Below are 25,085 nucleotides of genomic sequence, written 5' to 3' on the forward strand. Positions count from 1 at the left end.
GTGGCTTGGAGATACCAGGCCATGTTGCCAAGCGACAGGTACCCATTCTGTTTTTCTTGGTTGCCATGGTGAGGAAGGAGGGTGGGACCTGAATGAAACAGGTACAGACTGTCCCAGAGACGGCATGATCTCTCATGTGCACTACATGCATACGTACAAACATTGTGCAGGCTGTGTAACTAACATTAACAAATGGCAACTATTTTATAATAATATTCTATGTAACTTTTTAGCATGGTACTGTTGTGTACAAAAATAATACCTGGCAGTGTCTCTCTACTAATAGTGAAGCTGTGGGTTTTAGCTACTAAGAAATATATGCCAGAGCATTTCAGTTTCTAAGCTATTTTATTGATAAATGACTCAATTGACCAGTGCTGTGTGGTAAAACGCAACAGCCATTTTTAAACTTCAAGGGTTAGTTTACCCAAAAATGAAAATTCTGTCATTAATTAATTACCCTAATGTCATTCGACACCCGTAAGACCATTCATCTTCGGAACACAAATGAAGATATTTTTGTTGAAATCCGATGGCTCAGAAAGGCCTTCATTGACATCAATGCCATTTCCCCTCTAGACCCATAAAAGGTTCTAAAGTCGTTGTTACAAAGCCCATCTCACTACAGTGATTGTACAATAATTTTATGAAGCAACGAAAATAGTTGAACGGAGATCTTACGAGTGTCTAACAACATTAGAGTAAGTAATTAATGACAGAATTTTCATTTTTGGGTGAACTAACCCTTTAAAAGCCCACTAAAATGCCTTGAACTGTGCAGCATTATTTAATGCGTGGACGTAATTTCCCCTGAAATGGCTCCAGCTATAAGAAGCTCCTCTTCTTTTTTCAAACAGCCAATAGTGTTTTGTTAATACACAGTTTATTAGTTATTAATTAGTTAAATTTATATAGCCCTTTTCTAGGCACTCAAAGCGTTTTACATATTTAGGGGGGAATGCGACGGCAGCCATATTGCGCCAGAACGCTCACCACACACCGGATGATTGGTGGAGAGGAGACAGAGTGATGAAGCCAATCAGTGTATGGGATGATTAGATGGCCATGATGGACAGAGGTCAATGGGCAAATTTGGCCAGGATGCCAGGGTTACACCCTTACTCTTTATCGAAGGACATCCTGGGATTTTTAATGACCACAGAGTCAGGACCTCGGTTTAACGTCTCATCTGAAGGACGGTGCTCTTTGACAGTACAGTGTCCCCATCACTATACTGGGGTGTTAGGACCCACACAGACCACATGGTGAGCACCCCCTGCTGGACTCACTAAAACCTCTACCAGCAGCAACCTAGTTTTTTCCCAGTTGGTCTCCCATCCAGGTATTGACCAGCCTCAGCCCTGCTTAGCTTCAGTGGGAAACCAGTCTTGGGCTACAGGGTGGTATGGCTGTTCTAGTTTGACTAGAGCCTTTCTGTTTGGTAAAGCCAGCTTCAGTTTCCTCCGAATCTCTAACAGTGTATCATCATAATCTCCTCCATATCGCTTTGAAATGCATCACTCTGTGCAGAATTTAAATGGGTCGGATATGTTTTGTTGTCAGCGTCGACTAGCGCATATGATCCGCGCTGCACTCTTGAGTCTCTAGTCAACGGCTCTGGTCTAGACTATGTGTGTGTGCTGGGGTGGTGTCTTCGAAACAAATGTGAAACCAGACTTAATTCGCCTTAACTAGGAAATAGTAAATGTGTGAACAAGGGACCAATTTCATTTGCCGCTTCAGCATCTCTTTATAGTTTAGGTGGCGGGGCTTCCGATTCTAGAGAGCATTTGATTGGACATGAGATGTGATGAGAAGCTGAAGTCTGCGATGATGTCATCAAAATCCATGATCCGTTTTAGCGGCAGTGAGAGACTAAGTTTTGAATGCCTATATACCTCCTAAATGCAACATTTTGTCATTGTTTTGTAACACACCATGTTATTTATAACCTTAAGGCTAACATAGTAATAAAATACTGAAAGCTAAAAAACTTCAGTTTTGATTTCAGGGGGCCTTTAATGATTTGATAACGTGTTGTGTGCAGCCTACACTGTCATTGTGTTTGCATGTGAGAGTTCAATTACATGCGGTGACAATGGCAGACACAGATGCTTTTTCAAAAAATCACAAAGAAAAATTGCCATCTATATTTGAACCCACTTCACCTTTCCATAAGGACACGGTAAGTAAGGCGACACCTGCGGCTTCCCATTTCCAGGACATGCATACTGTAGTGAGACTTCCAGGATACAATGCAACTGATTGTTTCTCATTAGATCAGGGTTATTTTTTGTCGGTTTTGTTTGTTATTTAGTTTCTTTGTTCTTAATGTATTGCTGACTGTTTACTTGTCTTCTGGTGTCTCAAACAACTTAAAATCATTTATGGTCGTACAGATATGAGTAAGACATAATTCAAAACTGTATGTAACTTTATTTTTGTAGACTACACTTACAATACGATCAAAACATTGTGCCTTTGTAAAATAAAGAAAAAAACAGGATGCCACTTTCTGCCGTCTTGTTTCCTTTGCGTGAAGCTGTCGCGCGTCAAAAAATGAATCAAAACGTAGTGTATAGGCTACTACTTGTTGCAGTTTTAATTCTGTTTTTCTCCATTCACAGAAGTGCTTCAGGTGCATGATGTGACAATGTATGAATGTATGTTCGTTGTTTAGAACGGAGATTAATTTACGTGTATAATAAGCTGTTTAAAACATGCATTTACCCAATTCATTTTGAGCATTCAGATGGTATGATCCTAAAACAGGTTTGTGAGGGAATTGCAGGGGGTTCGCAAATGTGCCATTAATATATATACTTTGCCCTTTATTTTGTTTCCATAGATTTATCTGCAAGCAATTTTGAACGAATTTCCAACCAGTGGCTAGATTTAACAAGCCTTATTGATATGAAATTGCACACAAAAAAAACTGTATAAATATGTACTTCATGTAGCCTACATCCTAATTTTAACCACAGCAGAGTTGTCTTGTCTGCACACTGCTAGGAATAAAACACTGCAAGCTGAGATCAGATCAGATTCACACTCCCCTTTCATTTTTTGTATGATTAGCACAAGAGAAACAGCACAATACTCTGAACTGACTAATAGGAAGGATAAGGAGGATTAACAAACACTGATATTATTTATCATGTAAATATTCTTTGCAGGTTATTAGACCGTGTGATTGTTCATAGAATTACCCTGATGTGATAACATTTAAGGTGTTGTCTTTAATGGTGTTGCTAACGAGAATTACGGTTTCATTCGTGTGAAAAAAGCAAACAAAAGAACGGACAGGCAATAAAGCCTCCGTCTCCGACTGGTTTCTTCTTGGCAGGTGCAGGGTGACGGCGGGAAATGAGGGACAATAACTTCAAGCTGGGATTTCCTGGAAAACTAAGATAAAGGATCTGAGAGGGAAGGTTCGACATGGCAAAGTGTTCATTTCAAAAACTGGCCTTAAAAATGATTCAAGGCAACTACTGACCACTACAGCTAAACTGGCTTATATGTGACAAATCAGTGAGTGGAGGTCAAGCCGAATGCACAGCTAATTTTTCCTCAGTTTTTTCTTCTTAATTTCAACGAATAGCATGCTAGTCACAGACTTTATTCAGGGTAGACACTACATAAAAATTTTCATGATTGAAAACAAAGCTGTGAGAAATGTATTGTACGGTTCATCCAGCAGATATTTTGAGTTTCCACTGTTTTCCATATTTTCTATACAATGAAAGTCAATGGGGTCCAAAACAACACTGATTCCCACTGACACGTCTACTTTTGTGTTCCACAGAATAATAAAAAAAAAAGAGTCATGGGAATGGAACCATGAAATGACATGAGGCTGAGTAAACAATCTTCACCGATACATTTTCTTCTAAATATAATTTTCAAACCCTCCTACATAAGATCAAAGAGGATTTCGATAGACGTCACCTCTCTGCTTACCTCTTCATGGCAGAATGTCTACTATATAATGAATGCGCTTCTTTACTTTTTTTAAAGAGCTTAATACAGATATCTAAATTTATATGGAATAAGAAAAAAAAGTGTTCAACTCAAAACAATGCAACGTAGGAAACTCAATGAGGGTTTGTCATTTCTGTTTTTAAATCATATCATGCATTTCAAATAAGACATTTAAAAACCAGGGTTAATAGAAGGTTCAAAAGAACAGCATTTAGTTAAGCTTCTGTAACTCTTACTGATCTAAAACTTTAGAATAATAGTGTACATTTTGTGTTTTGCAAAAATGTAGGTAGATACACGTTATATCCATTGATGTTTAGCATATGTAGTTCTATAACCATTTCAAAAATAATTCATACATGGTCTCATACATGGTCTCTTATTCTGGTAACTAAGTAGACTGAATGCTACTTCAACACCTGTCTTTTCTGCCTTTCACACAGCCCGTTTCCCCATCATTACTTTTCAGTTTGTACCTCCTTCATGGCTTCTGCTCTCTTTACCTCTTTCTAGAAAAGCTGGCCATTTTTGGACCAGTAATAATAGCTGCAATGCTATAGCACTTAAAACTTGGAGTAGCTCACTGGCTATTCTTTCTATTCATGTCGTTCTGAGGTGAGTTTTGTGATGGTCTCCAGTGAATGGCCTCTCACGCCACACTCTTCTCAAGGTTGCTGTAAGGGAGTTTTTTGTGAGAGGATGTTAGTTATAGAGGGCTATTAATGTGTGACAGATATAATTAGTTATCGTCATTTAAGATTGCACGTTTTTAAATCAAATTTATTTTTACCACCAAAGTGGCATTTTTTTGTCAATGGAGGAACATATTTATATACTATTTCATAATGTATACTTAAAATAAGCCTTTAATACTAAAAAAGTGATGGTGAAAAGTATAGTTTGCAGTGTAGTAAAATCAGATTTGATGCAAGATTCCATGGATTTGATCCTGATGTGTTAAATGATGAACAAATCGGAATTTATAAAGGCAGAAACCGCAGTGAATATGTATGCATACCAAAAAACATGTTTTTTACTCATGCAGTATGATCTGAGAGAAAGATGCAAACAAGTGAGTTACTGACTTGCTGACTAAATAAATGAATAAATGACAGTGACCAAGCAAAAGAACATTCAGACACAATATGAATCTGAATTCGTTCATATTCTAATTATGTATGCATCATGTAAACACCTTATTTTGAATTAAATTGTATTTATTTATTTACAATATCTTAGCATACCTGAAATATTTATTTATATCTGCACGTCTAAAACCTACAGTACAACATAACAGGCAGCTGTACTGTAAGATTCCAAGGACACGTTTTTTGCAGTGAGGAGGAGCTTAAAAAAAGAGCATAAATCAATATACAGATGGCAATATACAAGCAGCCTGGTATTCACAAAGGTGACCTTTGCAATTCATCTTTCACCTTGTCTACTATGATAAAGGACTTGAATATAAATGAAAGAATTGATTAGATTAGATTAATGCAGTGTATTTTAATGGCTGTTTATACTCTTTGGAACACAATTTCAGAGAAAGGCCTCTTTAAAATGGAAAATGGTGGCTGTAAATGATTATAAGACTGATTAAGAAAATGCTAATACAAGTTTAATACTGTATATTGGCAGAACAACTATTTTAACATGCAAACAATGTGAATAACATGTTAGTAAAGCAACATCACTAATCAGTACAAACCATTATTGAATGTCTTTGTCTTTTGAGCAGGATTCCACTGCCTAAAAAACTTGATTTCTCTAGATCAGTTCCCCTAGTAAGTGCAGTAAACTTACAAAGGAAGAGAATTTCAATGGACCAAAGATTAGAAGCAGAAGTTGTACCTGCTTAACTGACCACAGCGTACTGAAATGTGTGTTTTATGTTTGATTTTAATAGCCTTCCTTCACATCCAATTATTTGCACACACATAGACACACACAGGCATCTAGTAAACACACCCTCTAAGCCCTTTGATTCAACATTAATTGGTCATTAGGATGTCTACAGCACTAAAACCTGGTTGATCATTAACTTCTAATATTACAGCAAGAGGTAGCCAAAGTAACAGTGTCATCTTTACTCTGTATGTTATTCCAGTCAGATAGTGCTCACATACTTGGCTCACCAAAGTGTCTTTTTTTGTGCAGTAGTTGTTTACATTCAACATAATAACGTCAACTTCTAGATGTCCTCCAGCATTCATAAGACTTTAAATTGTCTTTAACAAAGTAATTTTTTAACAAAGCTATTCTTTTACAATAAATAATCAAATATAATATCTAATTGGATTGCATTCAGATTATCTCTGCCTTTCGTCACCCCAAGACACCTAACCATTGAACATTTCATCTTTAGTGTATATTAAAAGATGGTCTCAAAAGACGCCATCTGATTAACCCTGACTTAACGATTTAGATTTGTTTCATTCACGGGTAAAAATATGATGTACTTAATCCCTGATGTGATTAAGATCAGAGAAAAGGATATCAGAAGCATACTGTTTTGATTCAGCGTAAATTAATTAAGAGCACAAGGGTGAACATTATTGCGATTTAGTGGTTAGAGGCAGAGAGTGATAGAGAGTAAGAGGTTATAAAGAGGCACAGATAATGAAAATCACACCAAAATGAACAGCACTTGAAACTGCCATAAAAAGCCAATCAGAGAAGCATCCCTTGAGTGAGCTGGGGAAATCATTATATTTAGTAAATATAACTTCTGAACCTAGTTTGGACCAAATTTACTCTGGACAAGCATAATATTGTTTTAAATATGTGCTTAAAGGGATAGTTAACTCAAAAATATTTAAATTCTGTCATTTACTCACCCCCATGTCATTTCAAACCTGTATGACTGTCTTTGTTCTGCAAAATATAAAAGATGATATTTTGAAGAATATTTCATATAGAATATTCGGTCCTTACAATTATGCTGCCTTCATGTGCTATCAGAATTATCGAAAATACGTTTCCTATAGGTAAAAATTGCACATAAACACCCTCTGATGTCGTGTTCACCACTGGGAAGTTCAGAAATAATTTGGATACCCAAATTCCTGAGATGGTGTGCCATAAACATTAAACATGTTGGCGGAGAGAACTACTGCTGTGACAGGTATGAGTTATTAGAAACAGCTAGAACAGCTAGTCTTGTCATTAATGGAGTGCATATTTACATATATGAGTAATCATCTAGATAGCATTGTAAATGTTGATATGGTTGTCCGTGCATGTGCCACTACATATCATTTTGGTTTTAATAAGATTTTCCCAATAAATAGGCAATAATAAACATCATCTATGATTCCTGCTCATTCCGACAACAAAGCACTTGAATGAAACAAGCTTGTAATCATGATTTTCCAATAGCATGTGATGGCAGCATTAAAGTCAAAGGGACCAAAACACTGAGACATTTCTCAAAATATCTTCTTATATGTTCCACAGAAGAAGAATGGAATTATTTTTAGATTTGTGAATTTAAAGAATATATATATGGAATGTAATAATTTACAAATCTCATAAAACATTTTTTAGAATATAGATAACATGTCAAACGTTAAAAGTGGACAATTTGAAATGTCATACCAAATATTGGCTCATTTTGGATTTCATCAGGGCTACATATTCCAAAAATGTTGGGACAGGTAGCAATAAGAGAGCGGAAAAGTTAAATGTACACACACAGAACAGCAGGAGGACCAATTTGCAATTTATTAGGCCAATTGGTAACATGATTGGGTATAAAAAAAGCCTCTCAGAGTGGCAGTGTCTCTCAGAAGTCAAGATGGGCAGAGGATCCCCAATTCCCCCAATGATGCGGCAAAAAATAGAGAAGCAATATCAGAAAGGAGTTTCTCAGAGAAAAATTCCAAAGAGTTTGAAGTTATCATCATCTACAGTGCATAATATCATTCAAAGATTCAGAGAATCTGGAACAATCTCTGTGAGTAAGGGTCAAGGCCGGAAAACCATACTGGATGCACGTGATCTTCGGGCCCTTAGACAGCACCGCATCGAATGCTACTGTAATGGAAATCACAACATGAGCTCAGGAATACTTCCAGAAAACATTGTCGGTGAACACAATCCACTGTGCCATTCGCCGTTGCCTGTTAAAACTCTATAGGTCAAAAAAGAAGCCATATCTACACATGATCCAGAAGTGCAGGCGTTTTCTCTGGGCCAAGGCTCATTTAAAAAGGACTGTCGCAAAGTGGAAAGCTGTTCTGTGGTCAAACGAATCAAAATTTAAAGTGCTTTTTGGAAAACTGGGACGCCATGTCATATGGCCTAAAGAGGACAAGGACAACCCATGATGTTATCAGCGCTCAGTTCAGAGACCTGCATATATATCTGCGGAGACCTCAATAAATGTCCACTATATATTTCTGTTTTAATATAACAGAAATATATACGTTTCTGTTATATTATAAAATGAAAATGTCAGATAACACTTTTGGTTCAAATATTGATTTTCTCTGTAACATTTTTCACATTTATTTGTGTCAAACTTAGTTTTGCATAAACATTTTTTGGAACCTAAAAACTAAATGGTCTTTTTTGTAGCATTGTGTGAAACAATGCTTTGCTGCAGTCAATTATGGGTTGCTGGTGCTGTCAGGTCCAATATAGTAGTTGGCATTAGCCTAGGGCTGCATAATTAATAAAATGAATTATTTAAATGTTATTCTTTGCCATTATTAAACCACAGAACGCTAACATTTCATTAAATATTTTTATATAGAGAAGGAAAGGTTCGGTTCTGCACATTTTAATAGTATGTACATAATACCGTTTCATCCAGATGCAAATATAATCTATATTATATCCCGTTGTCATCAGATCCACAGAAGTGGACATGACAAAATATCTAACCTTAATGTGTCAGCCAATTGAATTAATCACCAGGTAACACTTGTCATTGCGAGATGAGACACTGTCTTTAACCTTGGGGGAACCAATAACGAATGCAGAGCGGTGTGAAGAGACACTGACATGCGATGGGACCTTTCATGTATTCGTCAGAGGATATCAGCTCTCGTGACAATGAGAAAATCATACTGCTAGAACTCTTCAACACATGCACTTATTCATGAAATGTGTTAGAAAAAAAGAGACCTGTCATCTGAGTCCTTTCCAACCCAGACATGTGATTTTTTAAAGGTTCTTAATTAAAATGATTAAGTGAAGAGGCCACATTGTGATCTGCCATGACATACAGGGACTAATCACGGGTCAATTATATCTGCTTTGACAAGTGGCCCCTCAATAACATCTGCTCAGAACAGACTAGCACCACTGCATCCATGTTAATATATTTTGAAATATAATTTATTGTTGTGATGGAGCAAATAAAGGTTCTTTGGGAGGCCTATGTGGCATACTTTTGGTTACCACAGAAAATAATTTTAAAAAATGTATACATAATACATAATGCATAAAAAAAACAAAAACACTTTGACTAAAAGTCTAGGGGCTGAACATTGTAAGCTGCATACATTAAAATGATGTACTTTTTTTATAAAGGGTCAATCCATGTCAAATCAACCAAAATTCGGAAACCTCCAAGGCAGAGTCCTGCACGGGTCCATTTTTGGAGACCCGCCCCCGCCCGTACCCGCAAGGTTTAGCACCAGATCCGACCCGTGACCCGTGAAAATTTCAAAATTAAATCCGTACCCGCCCAGACCCGTTAATATTTGGCCCGTTACCCGACCCGTGCCCGCGATAAATCACACACGCTAAAACATTCAAATTAAAATGCTTTATTTTTTTATCCTACACCTCTCTCAACATCAACAGCGTCATGAATGGGCTAATGAAACAGGCAAAAGTGCCTTTAAAGACTCATTGTCAACAATTTCATATAGCTACTCCACTCACCAGCTTTACTTTTACTTCATCCATTGCTACTCCTGCAACGCTCGCTCCTTCTGCGCTACGAGAGGCATCAACTAAAGTTTCAATGTCGCAGTGGTGGTGACGTGATGGGTCAAATGGTATATCATTGTTGCGTGTATGTGTAATGGTAATTTGGACATAGAAATTGTAATAGCCTACAATATGTTGGATGGGGGAAGAAGGAGGCGGGAACCAGCGAACATTTAAAAGACTTTAACCAAACAAAACGAAAGTAACGTGAGTAGCCCTTCATGGACATCTCCCATGCGCACACGCATAATAAAACATAAACACAACTCAACGTCAAATCCAGGTCTGGTGATCTCTCGTCCTTATATGCTTCCGAGCTCCCTCAGAGGACTCGAGATCGGTGTGGCTCGCAGGTGACGCTCATTCACAATCACGCCCTGGTCTCTCTCTCTCTCTCGCTCTCGCGTTCACTTTGCCACAGAAATATTGCACATATTTTTCATCCGCCCATCCGCGCTACTACCCGCCCGCACAGAGTTAATTATCCGCCCGCATCTCCGCCCGTGAATTTTATAAATGTCATAATCCACCCGTTTTAGCCACTTTTTTGCGGGTACCCGCGGATACCCGCGGGTACCCGACCCGTTGCAGGACTCTGCTCCAAGGCTCAAACTTTTTGATTTTGGTAATATTCTGTAATTTTCGTGGGGAGGGGTGGGTGTCAAAAATGACAATATGGAGTCAAATTACTTTTATTGTGATGGTTCGCGATGATATGATGATAGTTTTTCTTAAATAAAATGGTAAAATGCTCATAAAGTGACTCTCAGAGCGAGTCTGGAGATGAAGTTCATCCATTCATTCATGTCCTCATACAGGGAGAAGGCAGAGGCTGAAAACACTGCGAGCGTCACACGTGCTTCAGTGTGCGTGTGGTAAATGAAACCACACATCTGATCCATTCACTTTTTAAATACATTTCTGTTTTTAGACAACCCCTTGCAAGAACAAGGGGTTGAGGATGGTCTTAAAGTGTTGCTCGATGTAGTCGGGCAATTGGATTATACAAAGCCAGAGATAGAAAGAAAGATGAAAGAAGTAAGTGAAAGCAAGACACAAAGAGAGAGAGAAATCAAGGAAATCAGCCAAGTGGACTTGTCCTGTCTGCATTCACAGACATCTGTTCAATTGGCATGTAGAGAAAGGAACAAGGTCAGGAGAGGAGTCAGTGGAAGGGGGGAGCATGTAAAAAGTAAAGTAACTGAATAAGACTTGGGTATGAAGTGGAGTGCTACCGATACAGATTTCTGCAAAGAGATAAATTATAAATATGCCTTCATGCCTATCCAAACTTAACAAAACAGCTCAGAAAGAGCCAGAATGTGGAAACCCAACAGTGGTGCCCTTTGCCTTTATTGTAGGTCTGTTCCCGGCTGCCTGCTGGTTCATGCCACTTTGTTTGCCCTCACATTGTGGCCCTCAGCTGCCAGGAACAGGTGACAGGTGGAATGTAATTTGAAACCCTGTGGAGTGAGCTGGCAGACTAATACCATTCTCCAAGTCCCCAGACGCGGCGTGAGATATAATATTGGACAGGTAATTGGGTCGGGGGAAGGTGAGCTTCTGTGTTTTATTAAGTTTAAACATAAACATGTTGCGTGTGTGCCTTTAAGTGATGGGTAAGGAGTACGAGGTTCTCAACGAGTTCAATGTTCAAGTGATAAAACACCAAAGAGGAATTATAGCTATAGGGTGACACATTGCATAGGTTGTAAGTGAGTTAGCCAACTAAAGCAAAACATGTGTAAATGCCTAGATGTTTCAGTCATATTTTATGATTTTTTTTTTTTTTATGAGATTGACATCGCTCTGATATGTTTATATATGTATGTAAACGTGTCACGTGACCATCTGATTGGTCCATAGAGACCCTTTTCACCATTGGGAATTGAGTGTGTCAGACATTCTGTGCTAGAAGCAAAGCATGAAGTTATGATAATCCTCAAATGTTCTCAATGATGATGAAAATAACAAATATATAAATCTCCAGAAAATCAGTTGGCCGTCACAATCAGAATTCTCAAAAGAAAAGTGCCACTCAACAAATAATTCATGGACCGCGCACTATCCTGATTGAATGGAACACAACGGGCAGAGTAATGAACAACCACACTGCTCCTGCCATTCAATCAATTGCCTTGGCCTGTGCTGTAGTTTATTTTCCCTCTTTCCCAGATGCATCATCTCTCTTTAGTGCCTCTGAACTCATGATCTGTCACTCTCCATACTAACTCATGATCTGTCACTCTCCATACTGTAAATTGCTCTCAATCGACATGTTTCTTGGAGACACTCTTATTTCGACCAATAGCTGTCAGCTAATTTGCTAAAAGCATGCAGAGGCTCATCTGGACTGTGTTGAAAGTGGATGGATGAATATTTATGAGAAGGAGAGTGTACAGTGGTGGTAGTACTAACTACTGGGGCAGAGAAAATCAATAGTGCAATGAGTTAGGTGACAGAGCATCTGACAGAGGTGATTAAAGAGAATAGGACACAAGGGCAATTGGAGCAGACAGCAGCAAGAAAAAGGGGCAGCAATTCAACAAAACACAATATAAATAAGAAATAAAAATTCCTAGACAACTATGAGATTCGAGAGCAAATTGAGACTTTTAATTAATTATCCTGCTTCTCAGATGTTTCTCCAAAGTAAAGCCCCAGTATTTTGAAATATGTTTACTCCAGGCTTTCAGAAGGAATCTTAACAATGCTTCATACTGTGCTAAGATTGGTAAAGTCAGCAATCACAAGAGATCTAAAACATTAAAAAAATTAAGATTTCTTATCATATTCTTCCAATACCAAATTATCAGAGCTAGTTAAATACATTTATAGGGAAGCATGATATAGTGGTACCATTAGTCATTGTAGTGTTGTGATGCCTAAATTCACTTTGTAGTATTTAAAAAAAAAAAATGGCAGGACCCAAGGCTTCCCAAAGAATCACACTGCCTCCGCCGGCCTGCCTTAATCCCATAGTGCATCCTGATGCCATGTGTTCCCAAGGTAAGGGATAGGGTTGGATAATGAAACCCTGTATAACCGATATGTAACCGGCCTGAATCAGAACGTAGATTTCAGTGCCTCATTTTGGTGCCACTTTAATTCAAACATGCTTTCACGCTTTGGCTGACGCCGAGCCAGAGACAGACGCGCTCAGCACTTGTCATATATCACAACTATTCAGTGTTTTCAACCATATCATGCTTATTCTAGGTTCCAGACATTTAAATGCACATAAGTGCTAGCAAAAAAAGTACAGATTTGGCACCAGTATCGTAAAACAAAGCAAAAGATACCCAACCCTAGTAAGCAACGCACATGCACCCGGCCATCCACGTAAAAGGAAACATGATTCGTTAGACCAGGCCACCTTCTTCCATTGCATCACGGTCCAGTTCTGATGCTCAGGTGCCCACTGTTGCACTTTCGCCGATGGTCAGGGCTCAGCATGGGCACCCTGACTGGTCTGCAGCCCCATACGCAACAAACTGTCATGTACTGTGTATTCTGACCTCTATTAGAACCAGCATTAAATTCTTGAGCAATATGATCTACAGTAGCTGTTTGAGCCTTCGCTTCCAACGTGCATCGATACTGACCACTGCAGACCGGGAACACCCCACAAGAGCTGCAGTTTTGGAGATGCTCTGACCCAGTGTTCTAGCAATCACAATTTTGCCCTTGTAAAACTCGCTCAAATCCTTACACTTGCCCATTCTTCCTGTTTCTAACACATCAACTTTGAGGACAAAATGTTCACTTGCTGCCTAATATATCCCACCCACTAACAGGTGCCGTGATGAAGAGATAAGTGTTATTCACATACTTGTCTTTTACAAGACAAAAACGTATAGCCTTTTTTTATATCAGCCATTTATCAGTCATAAAATGAAAATAAATATTGGTTTATTGCATAGACAATACAGTAGATATGATATTTATCTCTAATAATTTAAATACATTTCTTGTCTCATTTGTATCCATTTATAAGAAATTTTAGGAGAAAAATCTGATACTTAAAGTAATATGACTGTCCTGAATACAAAAACGTTATGTGATGAGACACATTGACAGCCAATGAGAATATATTTGTTGTATACATTAACCTGTAGCAGTTGGTTAGGGAAAAAAAATTAATGGAAGAGCTTTTAACATTTGTTGCTTTATCACCTTGAACTAGCTTGAACTTGCAGCTATGAAAGTGCAACCTCTGAGCAATAACATTTTCTTCTAGGAAGATGTTTTAGCTCTCATCAGGAAGATAAATCCTGTGCTGTATGTACAAGGAGATAAAGAAAGCTCAAATCATTTGTCTGTGCTCACTCATAATTCTGAAAGAGCATTAGTCTAGGGATGGGTGGAGGGTCCACCACACGCGCCTCATCAGACAGAGGGAGAATAAGTGTGCACAGCTGATAAAGAGCCATTTCATTTGAGCCGTGCACGGCAGAGCACGCTCCCAAATTGCTCTGCCTCCTCTACAAAGATATGAGTCATTGAGAGAAAGAGAGCAGAGAAACTATCAGAGGGAAAAGAGCAGCAGATTACTGTGCATGAAATAAACAAGGCTGATACAGCTGGACAGACGAGAGCGGTATAAATGGAGATGCGAAGCGATACAGTCCAGGAAATATATGCGTATTAGTGAGGCAAAGTACTGAATGAGAGAGAAAAGAATGCAACGAGCAGGGAATAAATGAACACACATCCTCAGTCCATTACAAAAAGAGAGAGCAGGTGCCAGACAGGAAATGAGGAATGACAGCAAGTCATGATGAAGGAGTCCTGAGTCATTTGTTTCATTGTGAGGTGGAACAGGTACTGATGGAAGGATGGAGTTCCCTCTTGTTCCATTCCAGCTTCATCATCTATAGCTACTGCCCTCGCAGGTGGAACATGCCCATTTTTAACTTTCCAGCGGTACATTTCCATTTACCATAGATAGCTATGGAAAATTCTCTATAAACAAACAGTGGATTCCCACTCATTTTCCCCATTGTTTTCCTCCAAATCAGAACTGACAGTTGAATAAAAACATTACACTGTGCCCTAACTAGGCTCACAATGACAATGTTATGGAAGGTATTAAGAAAATGATTCTTCTGTCATCACTGAAAGCAAAAATGTTGTACAAAAATGCAGCCAACTAAAACATTTTTGATGTTCAGAATACAGTCTTATGTGAAAACTGCCTTCCATTGATGAAATGTTAAAATGCAAAATTAAACAAACCACACTATATCTGCTCATGTTACTATGTTACAAAAAAAATATTAAAAGCGATACATTATAAGGTATAAAGTTATGCCTGGCAAAGTCTTCCGAGACATCTTGAGTTTGATATCTGTACATAATCTCCCTGTAACTAATTTTAACATCAATGAGATTTTACCTCCTCGTGTCACTGCAGCATAAACAAGGCTTAGAACACGGCAAGATTAAGAGTTTCATTAATTGTCTCCAAGCAACTATTAGGCCTAACAAATCAAGGTCACGAAGATCCAGTGAGAGCTGATTGTAATGACTAGCTGTGGAGTGTTTAGTGAGGCCTAGCTTTGCTGTCGTTTAAGAACTCTATTAGCATATGTCAACTCCTTGATTTTCACACTAGTGTGTGCCATTTTTATCATTTCCATTAGGCCATTTTTTTAAAATATGACTATCATGTCCCTTGACCTTTCGATCATAAAAGAAAAATCACATTTCATTAGATACACTATAAAGAAATTAAAGGAAAAACCATTTTATTAACTGAAATAATGTCAAATTACCAACCTATTGAAGCACTAATATCTGTTGTGTGCCTTTGATATATACTGACAACCACCAATCACAGGGGAGATGAGAATCACGTGATGAATGAAAGCTCATCACAAAAAGCTTTTGGAGGTGTTGTTGTAAAAGGGAGAAGAATGAGCTCAGCAAAAGGTGGATTCGATCCCGGGTCTATCGTGTCAAAACCTGGTTCCACGAGCCTTGCGTTCTACTGAATATGCCACTGAAGATATTAAAGTATGTTAAACTACTTTTTATCCAAATAGCACTTGCCACCAAGGCACGCTATTTGCACTTGGTGTAAATAGACACTGTTTGCATGTATGCATTTATATACTTTGTTTTCTCTGGATAATCATTAGTGAATTGGCAACGAAAAAAAGACAAAAAGGAAAGCAAATTAATTATTAACATGTATATTTAAAAATAAAAGGATGTTTGTTCCTTTTTGTCCCATTTCATGTGTCAAAACAACAGGCTGTTCAGATGCAAATGCTGATTTCACCGTTTTTTTTTTTTTTTTTTAGAAATTGTTAAAATAAAAATTTAGATAAATCATAAAAATCCTTTATGATAAGCAATGTTTTTTTTTTTTACTCAAAACTTCCTCCAAGCACAGTAATTCCAGTGGATACAGTGATGTCCAAGAGTGTTTACTACTGTAGACTAGCTTGCAGAAATGACAATGACTGAACCAAGAATTTCTCTTTGGCATGACAGTGACGGAAGACAAAAGAAACAGCTTTAGCCCTCAAAGCAGCAGAAACCCCTTTCCTGAGCCAGTTAATCCCCTCTGTTCGGCCTTCTGGGAGCACAAAAGGAAGTGATTTCCAGCCTCCGGACCAAGCGCTGGCATCCAATATGAGTCATACGCGACTGACCATTAAGACATCCCAGGACCACCTGCTGGTTACCTTTCCGTCTTCTCACCTCTGGACTTACATAATCTCATAACGAACTGCACCAGGTAAATGTTTACTGTCATATACATCAAGGCCCTGCAGACATGCTAACATGTGCGCTCTAGTAACTGTCATGTGAGGAGGAGGGGCACGTTGTGACCATAGCAACAGACTAAATGAACACTGCTGCCTCCGGAAAATCTTCTGTTGTCCTTCATTTGTTACATTGCTGTGGTCAACATCCTGTGGGAGAAACTGACTGTTTGGGAACAATGGCAAATTTGTATGACTTTGTATCTGTGTGACTTTTTGAAGAAGAACAACAAAAACAACAACAAGATAAAGATTTTTTTTTTTTTAATATCCACTGAAGAAAGAAAGCCACACAGGTCTATAACGACATGAGGGTGACTAAATAAATACAGAATTATTTATGAGGGAACTTTTTTTAAGAACTGGACCCAGCTGGGTACCAGCATAAGATTGGGAATGACTATGTATCCAGATAATGGTGTTTTGACTGCACTAGTCTTTCATCATGTCTTGAACCGGAGATGAAAGAGGCACTCTCTCATTACCCGCCCTCGGAGTAGTTCGTACTGGAAAAATACTATAGCGATTCACGAGTACTACAGAGAAGAACGCAAGCATCAGCTACGCCTTCTGCTGGCAGATCATTGTCACATCCCATGTCATGAACACCTTTATTATTTAGCGAAAGGCATTTTTTACTGAGTATCAACACAGATCATGAACCATTTTTGACAAGACCGTCATCAGAATCAATGTCTCCCTGTCACAGCCATTTTGCTTTGTATGAGACCCATTTTTGAACCTGCCATGGGCATCTGGAAGGACATGCAAGTTAAGCCATCAGAGCTTTAGTGCTATTAACTGGCCTCTGTTATCTCACAGCCTGCAAGATGACAACTTATAGCCCTTGAGAAAGGACTGTCACACGTAGGTCAAGTCAAAGTGAGGCTTCTGGAGAGGCATTGAGATGATGGGTTCTCTCCTGAAATGATCATGTGGAGAATGAAGAAACTGGCAGACAAGTTCATAAAGAATCAGCACGAGTGAACTGCATGTTTCAAACTGAATTGAAGTCAGAATTTTGTAGCAGTAACGCATTGAAGCGAGGTCTTCATTAGAAGGTAGGAACCGGCTGAGAATAAAGTGAATTTTAATGAAAATAGAAAATAAAAAGGTGAAAAAGAAGGACTGCCGCACACGCGAGTGTAAAACCTCTCTTGTCCTTCACTGGTGTCGCTCGTCCTTAAATGCCTCCGTGCTCCCTCACGAGATGACTCGAGACTGGTGTGCCACGCAGGTCATTCTCAATCACACTCCGGTCTCGTTCGCTCCTCCCACGTCTTTTGCTCGCCCACCTCGTCACAGTAGCTTTTAGTCCTTATGTGGTATCTTTAGGGATGCCATCCGTCCCTTGAAATACGGAATCTTCCTATATTTACAGGCAAAACGATTTGTCCCATATTTTACATAGGTCCACACACAGTTCAACAAACACAGTGAGGAGAATACTAATAGCAATTATAAAGAGATACATTTCTCCTTTGCATTTTGTTACCATAGGGACGGATTCTCGAGAACATGCATTGTAAATTTGCACGTTTTTTTAAAACATGTCGAGCTCGCGTCAAACTGTTGAACGCAAGAGGATCCTGTTTAAAAAAGGTATTAATGGGTCTGTCCAGTAACTCCTGATGAACTGCACACTTTGCAGAAACATTTCAGTTGCTCAGACTGTCTGACTTAATGCAGCATGCTGAGACAGACACATCTGTACTTCTAAGGTATAGGCCTATTCTTTTTTTTAATGAATAATATATAATATTCCATACATTATCAGAGCTTGGCAGACATAATTATTATACTTTTTAGACCTTAGACAGGTTAATTCATATATTATAGCCTAATTAATGTTATTAATTTATCCAAACTCAAATATAAAGGGACAGTTCACCCCAAAATGAAAATTCTGTCATCATTTACTCACCCTCAAATTGTTCCAAACTTACAATTTTGTAATACATTTAAAAAAAAAAAACATTTATACTATAAAAGTCAATGGTACCCCTAAAGCAGCCTGGTTACAAACTTTACTTAGAAGTTTCTGTTTTAAAATCTCAATATGTCTGCAAATCCAGTGTCGACCTGTGTTGTGTTTACAAACGATTATCTTGCTATCTTCTGCGTGTTTATTGCTCGGTAACGCGATATAAGAAGTGTATGCATAGAGGTGGCGTTTCTAATACGTCATTGATTTGAGAGCCTTGGTTTCTGGGCCTGGTGTCTTTTCTTTTACTAGAAAGGAAGTTTTCAGCTCTGACGCTTACAGGATATTCTTATATTACATGACCTTTTATATATCAAAGACTCAAGGGAAAGTTGATTTCTCAATCCATCAACCCTTTAAATTGCACCAAATAGAACTGAAGAGTTCCTTAGAAAGAAATAAAATAACCAAATGTAAAATAATATAAAATGTTAGACTCTTTTGAAGAGTCGACAATACATTTCGGTCCAAAAAAAAAAAAAAAAAGACTTTATTCAGCATTGTATTCTCTTCCGTGTTCCTCAAATAAAGATTCAAACGGTCATGAATCATGATTCAGATCGCGTGTCAAACTGGCAAACTGCTGAAATCACGTGACATACGAATCACGAATCAATCTGCTGATTCATGACTGTTTGAATCTTTATTTGAGGTTTGAAAACAAACGCGGAAGAGAAGACAATGCTGAATAAAGTCGTATTTTTTGTTATTTTTGGACCAAAATGTATTGTCGACGCTTCAAAAGAGTCTAACTAACCAACTGATGTCACATATGGACTACTTTGATAATGTTTTTATTACCTTCTGGACGTGGACAGCAAGTGGGCATACACTTACATTCAAAGGACAGAAAGCCTTTGGACTAAATCTAAAATATCTGTGTTCCGAAGATGAACAGAGGTCTTATGGGTGTGGAACGACATTAGGGTGAGAAATTACATTTTTGGGTAAACTAACCCTTTAAGTAATGATTCCATCTTTGCCATCACAGGAATAAATTACATTTTAAAATGTGTAAAAATAGAAGATATTTTGTTTTAAATGTAGCCTTGGTGAGCATTAGAGATACTTTTTTTTTATAGCATTTAAAAAATCTTACAGACTCCAAACTTTTTAAGTGTAGTGTATGTAAACACAGGTATGCTTGTCAATCATGTACTGTATGATCCCGCTGGTGAGTTTAATACCCGTTACTGCATGAAATTCTGCAGCAAATAAAGCAGACCTATTTTCCCACAAAATAGACACTCTCTGCTTCACATTCATCTTCCTCTTTTTCTTTATCTTCTTCTACTTAAATCAGGACTTAAATTTTTTTTTTTTTTTTTTTTTTGAGGCATCCAACTCCATCAAAGCATGAAACCAGCTTTCCTTAACCCAAAAAACTTCAAAATGCTCCAAGCAAATATGTGCCAAGTAGATCCTGGTAAATAAACCGTCCTCCACAACAGCACATTCATCTTTTCCCCAAAAATAGACAGAACACTTATTAAAATGCACATATGTACCTGACTCAGTTGAAAAGACCAGCACAGACATACTGTTCATCCACAAAACATTTTTGTTGGAACAAGCAGACCAGGGATTCTCTCTTCATTCCATCATTTACTCACCCTCATGTCATTACAAACCTTTATGACCTTCTATCTTCTGTGAAGCAATATATATTTTGACAAATGTCATGTACATTTTTGTCTATGCAGTGGAGGTCAATGGTCACCAAAACAATTTGTTTTACAATTACCAACACTCTTCAGAATATCATCATACAGGTTTGGACTGGAGATGAGTAAATGACGACAGAACTTTCATTTTTGGGTGATAATTCCTTTAATGGTGTAAAGAGGGTCATGAATAACCCAGTCCAATCACCACGTGTCATTAGTGCTGTTTATTTACGTCATGTGGTTCGACCGTTTCCGAGCTGAACGCATCAAAATGTTTGTTAAGGCTGAGTCAGAAGACAGCAAGAAGCGCCCTATTTTCACACAATGTTCTCATGGCGAGCTTCACTTGACTCAAGGCAGAAATCCCCCAGTAGTCGCATCTCTCAAATAGCATTCCGTAAAATGTGGGAGGACATTATATAAAACGCAAATGACAGTTAAATACAGAGGGAGGAAAATGCAGAATCGAGAGAAAGGGAAACGAAATAAGCTGCCCCCGCCTTCCCCCGTTTTGTTTTTAAATGTTTACACCATTTTGTCTGGTATTTTGGGCATCTGCGCACAGAAGAAACGGCAGAGCGGCACTCGTTTCAAAGCTGAGTCTGAGCAGCAGGGACCATGGGCGCTTCTTTACAGCTCAGCGGGCTGACTTTATCAGAACGTACTCTGCAGCTGTGAACCCTGGCAACGTGAAGACCAGAGAAAATGAGGGAGGAAAAGGAAGGCGTGAGATATGCAAATGAAGACTAACCATGGGAGAGCGGGGTGGGACAGAAGCGAGAGAAGGAGACTGAGCAAAGGGAACGGCGCTTGAATATCAGATCAAAGGAAAATAAGGCTTCGTAAAATGGAAAGATAAAGAGCACAGACTGCTTGCTTCTTACCACTCACCCCATTTATTTTCTTATCACCTGATAAAATAACTAATTTATGTGACTTTAGAAGCAGTCTGGCCTTAGAAAAAGTCTTTGGTGGTACTATGATACAATAATAGTACAGAATCAGATGGGTGTCTTCAAATTCTGATACATTTATGCATTTATGAGCTTTTATCAGTTCAAGGCTTTCAAAATGTTTTATATTATAGTATTTTATATTTCTTATAAAACCAATAAAAAATGTACAGTGATATTAATTTAGTAAGCATCAAATCTGTTATTTGTTTTTGTATTGTTCATTAGAGTATATTTGAATAGTTTGATTCAGCTTTTATTGTTGTGTTCATTTTTCATTTATTTATATTTATTTTCCGTTGCGATGTAAAATACAGAAAGCAGGGATTCAATAATTTTGTAAATCAAAGACACTTGCAACACACAATTATATATATATATATATATATATATATATATATATATATATATATATATATATATAATTTTGTTATGCATTTTTAAATGTTATAGTTTTATGTTGTTGTTGTTTCTATTATTAATAGGTTTATTTTATTTTTTTCATCATTTAAGCATTTAAATGTATTCCAGTAAACTTTAATTCAGTTACCATTTTTATCTAATATTTATATTTTAATTTATTTTAGCTGTATTTCAATTACAGAAAACTATTTTTATTAGTTTTACTTTGTAACAGGTTCCAATCAATCTGTATTTTTGTCAAATTATGTAAAAAATAGTATATAATTGTGTGTATTTAGGATACATACAATGCTAAAAGTAAAATTAGCCAAGTGAGAGAGGAGTCTGATATTTTATTTCAATAATTTTACAAAACATTTCCACCACCGTCATGACCTTTTCTCTCATGATGCATGTACACTGTTGGTCATTGTCAGTTGACAAATTAAACAAACTAATGTGACTGTGAAAACAGAGTTTATTTTTTAAAAGAAGTCAAAAATGCCCATAGTTGAACAAACCCATATACCATAGTAGGGAATGTTTTCTTTGCTTGTTTTTTTTTAAAGGGGGGAACACCATGCTACCATGCCCACACAAACATCATACCATGTTTTTTTTTGTTTTTTTTAAAGTGAACTCCAACATGGGTTCAGTGATGACTCAGACCACCGATGCTTTGTCATAATTGGTTTACGAGGGTTATCATCTTTCTCCAGACTAGCCATTCTCCTGCTAGCATTAAACACTGGCTCAAGAGCAGGCGACCGTAATGGAGCACTTTTGTATCTGCCGGCCCGGGGGCTACTGAACGGAGCACCTCCATTACGAACCACATTAACGCAAGCAGGATTGAGTATTGCCGCAGGAATCCATCTCTTCAATCGCATTGCGTTTGCTGGATTCGGGGTGTGCGTCTAAGACCCAACACTTTCACCCTAGGGGCCTGCTCTCGGTCTCGCATTAGTCCTTCATTGGCGATGACGTGACCGGCCGTTCCCCTGGCGCCGGAGCAGGGATGAGAGACTTACGAGGGACATGGAAAAACACAGGCCAGATCCCTCCAGGGGATTCACTAATATCTGCCAGTGCTGCCAGGTGCATGGATGCTAAAAAAGCACAGGGCTGCATGCAGTCATTGTTACAGACCATTAAGTGCTTTAAGCAGACGGATGATCAGGCATGAATGGGAAAACGATTTAGGGTATTGGAAACCCTAATGCCTGTCGGGCGATACGGTATGAGACAAAACAAGGGGAAAATTACGCCTCTCGTTGCACTAACGAAAGGCTGCTGTGACAAAAGGAGGACTAATTGTATTGTAATACATACTTCTTCAATTATAGTATTTTGAGTGATGTGCTCTGGTGCACATTGATGACTAATCAGACATGTGATCTCAGGAACTTTCCAGTTATTTGGTCACCCTTGTTTGTGTTAAAGGGATAGTTCACCCAAAAATACAATTGGCGTTATAGTGTTATAAAGTGCAGAGCATTAGTTCTGGCTGATCACGTTAGTCAAGCATGCATCAGCTGACTGTCAGCTGATCACGTCTGCCTATAGGAATACGACGCCCATCACAGCATGCATATATAAGCTCCTTCAGTATTATCAGCTGCTATCACGTTTCTCTGGAGCTAATTACCCTCCTCCATCCATAAAGCTCCTCCTTTCGTCAGTCCGGATTTGGCCTCTGATTCCTCCTGAATCAGACTAAATTCCCGAATTAGGTTGTACATTTTAATATGGACATTAATGTAATCTGCAGTACATTGCTTCTGTTCTGTTTAGCCTAGGGGGGTTTATCACTGCTCTCCCTGCTCTTATACCATGGTCTGTTTAAATAAGCATCCTTGACATTGAGAAACACCTACTTACAGTGGCAGTATCAACCACAGATATGAACATGTATACCGTTACATATCTATGGCAACATTAAGTGACATGAGACATGACGTGACACGCAGAAGCCAATGGCACATGTCACTATGATATGTATACATATAGCCTACATATCTATGACTATGCGCGTATTGGCACATCCGTGGCGCATGCGGTCTTCGTTGTCATGTCACTGACATTATCGCGAGACACACTGACACCTGCATGACACCGAGTTGCGGAACATGTCGCCGTGTGTCGTGGGTTTTTTACATTCTGTGATGGTCGTGACACCTACACTGACAGACTCGAGCACCTATACTGACGTGACATAAAATCCAAAATAAATAGCCTAATTTTGTTGTATTTTAGATGTCAATAAAACGCATTAAAGTCAGTAATATTTTTTTAAACATGTTATTTGTGTCACATCTGTATTTGATTGGCATGTACCACTGAATGTTTTGTAATAGCCTACGTACCCATTCTAGGAAAAACGCGAAATAAATCGTGTCACCATGACTACTAATAAGGCATTAACAGTTGCGTCCATTACTGTAAAACTTTATTTTTGCGTGACATACTGACATTAGCCCTACGACATACTGACATTTAGACATCTACTGAGATCTAGAACCTCAACAAGCAAGCAAAACATAATTTCACCTCCAAGCCTAATAAACCTGAATAACTCCATGCTAATTTCATGAAAACAATCACCAAAAACAAAATTTCCAACTGTTTTATTTTTGTTAATGTTTTATTATTATTTAATTGAATGCATTAAATGTAATGTGTCTTATAGAAGCCTATGTGGTTGACACTAGGCTACATAATGATGATTAGTTCAAATAAAGATTGCCTTGTCACTGCAGTCTTGCCTGTCATTCATAAATAATTGTAATAAATCCATTAAATAATCATTAAGTTATGTTCGATATGCTTAAGCAACAAGGGGATCTTCAGACTGACGTAAAGAAGAGATTGCGAATGCATCTCTCTCTCTCTCTGATCTTTCTCTTTTAGTTCTCTGTCCCTCTCTTTTAATAATGAATTTAAATAAATCTGATAATTTGTTCATATAAAAACATTTGATGGCTCTACTTTATTTAAAGCGACGGTGCTAGAACTAACAAGCCGTAACTTAAGAAAACAACCGTCATTTTAACCCGTCTCTTATAAAACATCAGTTACAGCTTTAACTTGTTTTTAACTTGGTAAACAACCATGGTATAAGCGGGATAATCCACGGACAGCCATGCATTAAATGATTTTAATGCACGACCTAGAGGCGACCACCCTCCTTTCTTCGCCTCTACGCCATGCATTAAAATCCTTTAATGCATGGCTAGCCGTGGATTATCCCTTACTTATGCATGCATGCTAGGCAACATGGATGCGCCAATCTAAAATATGCTAATTGTCTATCATCTTTCACGATAGTGGTCTTGACAGAAATTTAAAAAAGTCCTGGCTAATCCAAGCAGGGCTGTAA

General features: G+C 38.1%; 1 protein-coding gene across 3 annotated transcripts in view; it reads right to left on the reverse strand.

Moving 5' to 3' along the window:
* Nucleotides 1-25,085, reverse strand: part of kcnh3 (potassium voltage-gated channel, subfamily H (eag-related), member 3) — a 165,192-nt gene that overhangs the window by 105,003 nt on the left and 35,104 nt on the right. The window lies entirely within an intron of this gene.

Source organism: Pseudorasbora parva, chromosome 5 (genome assembly GCF_024679245.1).
Source record: "Pseudorasbora parva isolate DD20220531a chromosome 5, ASM2467924v1, whole genome shotgun sequence".
Taxonomy (NCBI): domain Eukaryota; kingdom Metazoa; phylum Chordata; class Actinopteri; order Cypriniformes; family Gobionidae; genus Pseudorasbora; species Pseudorasbora parva.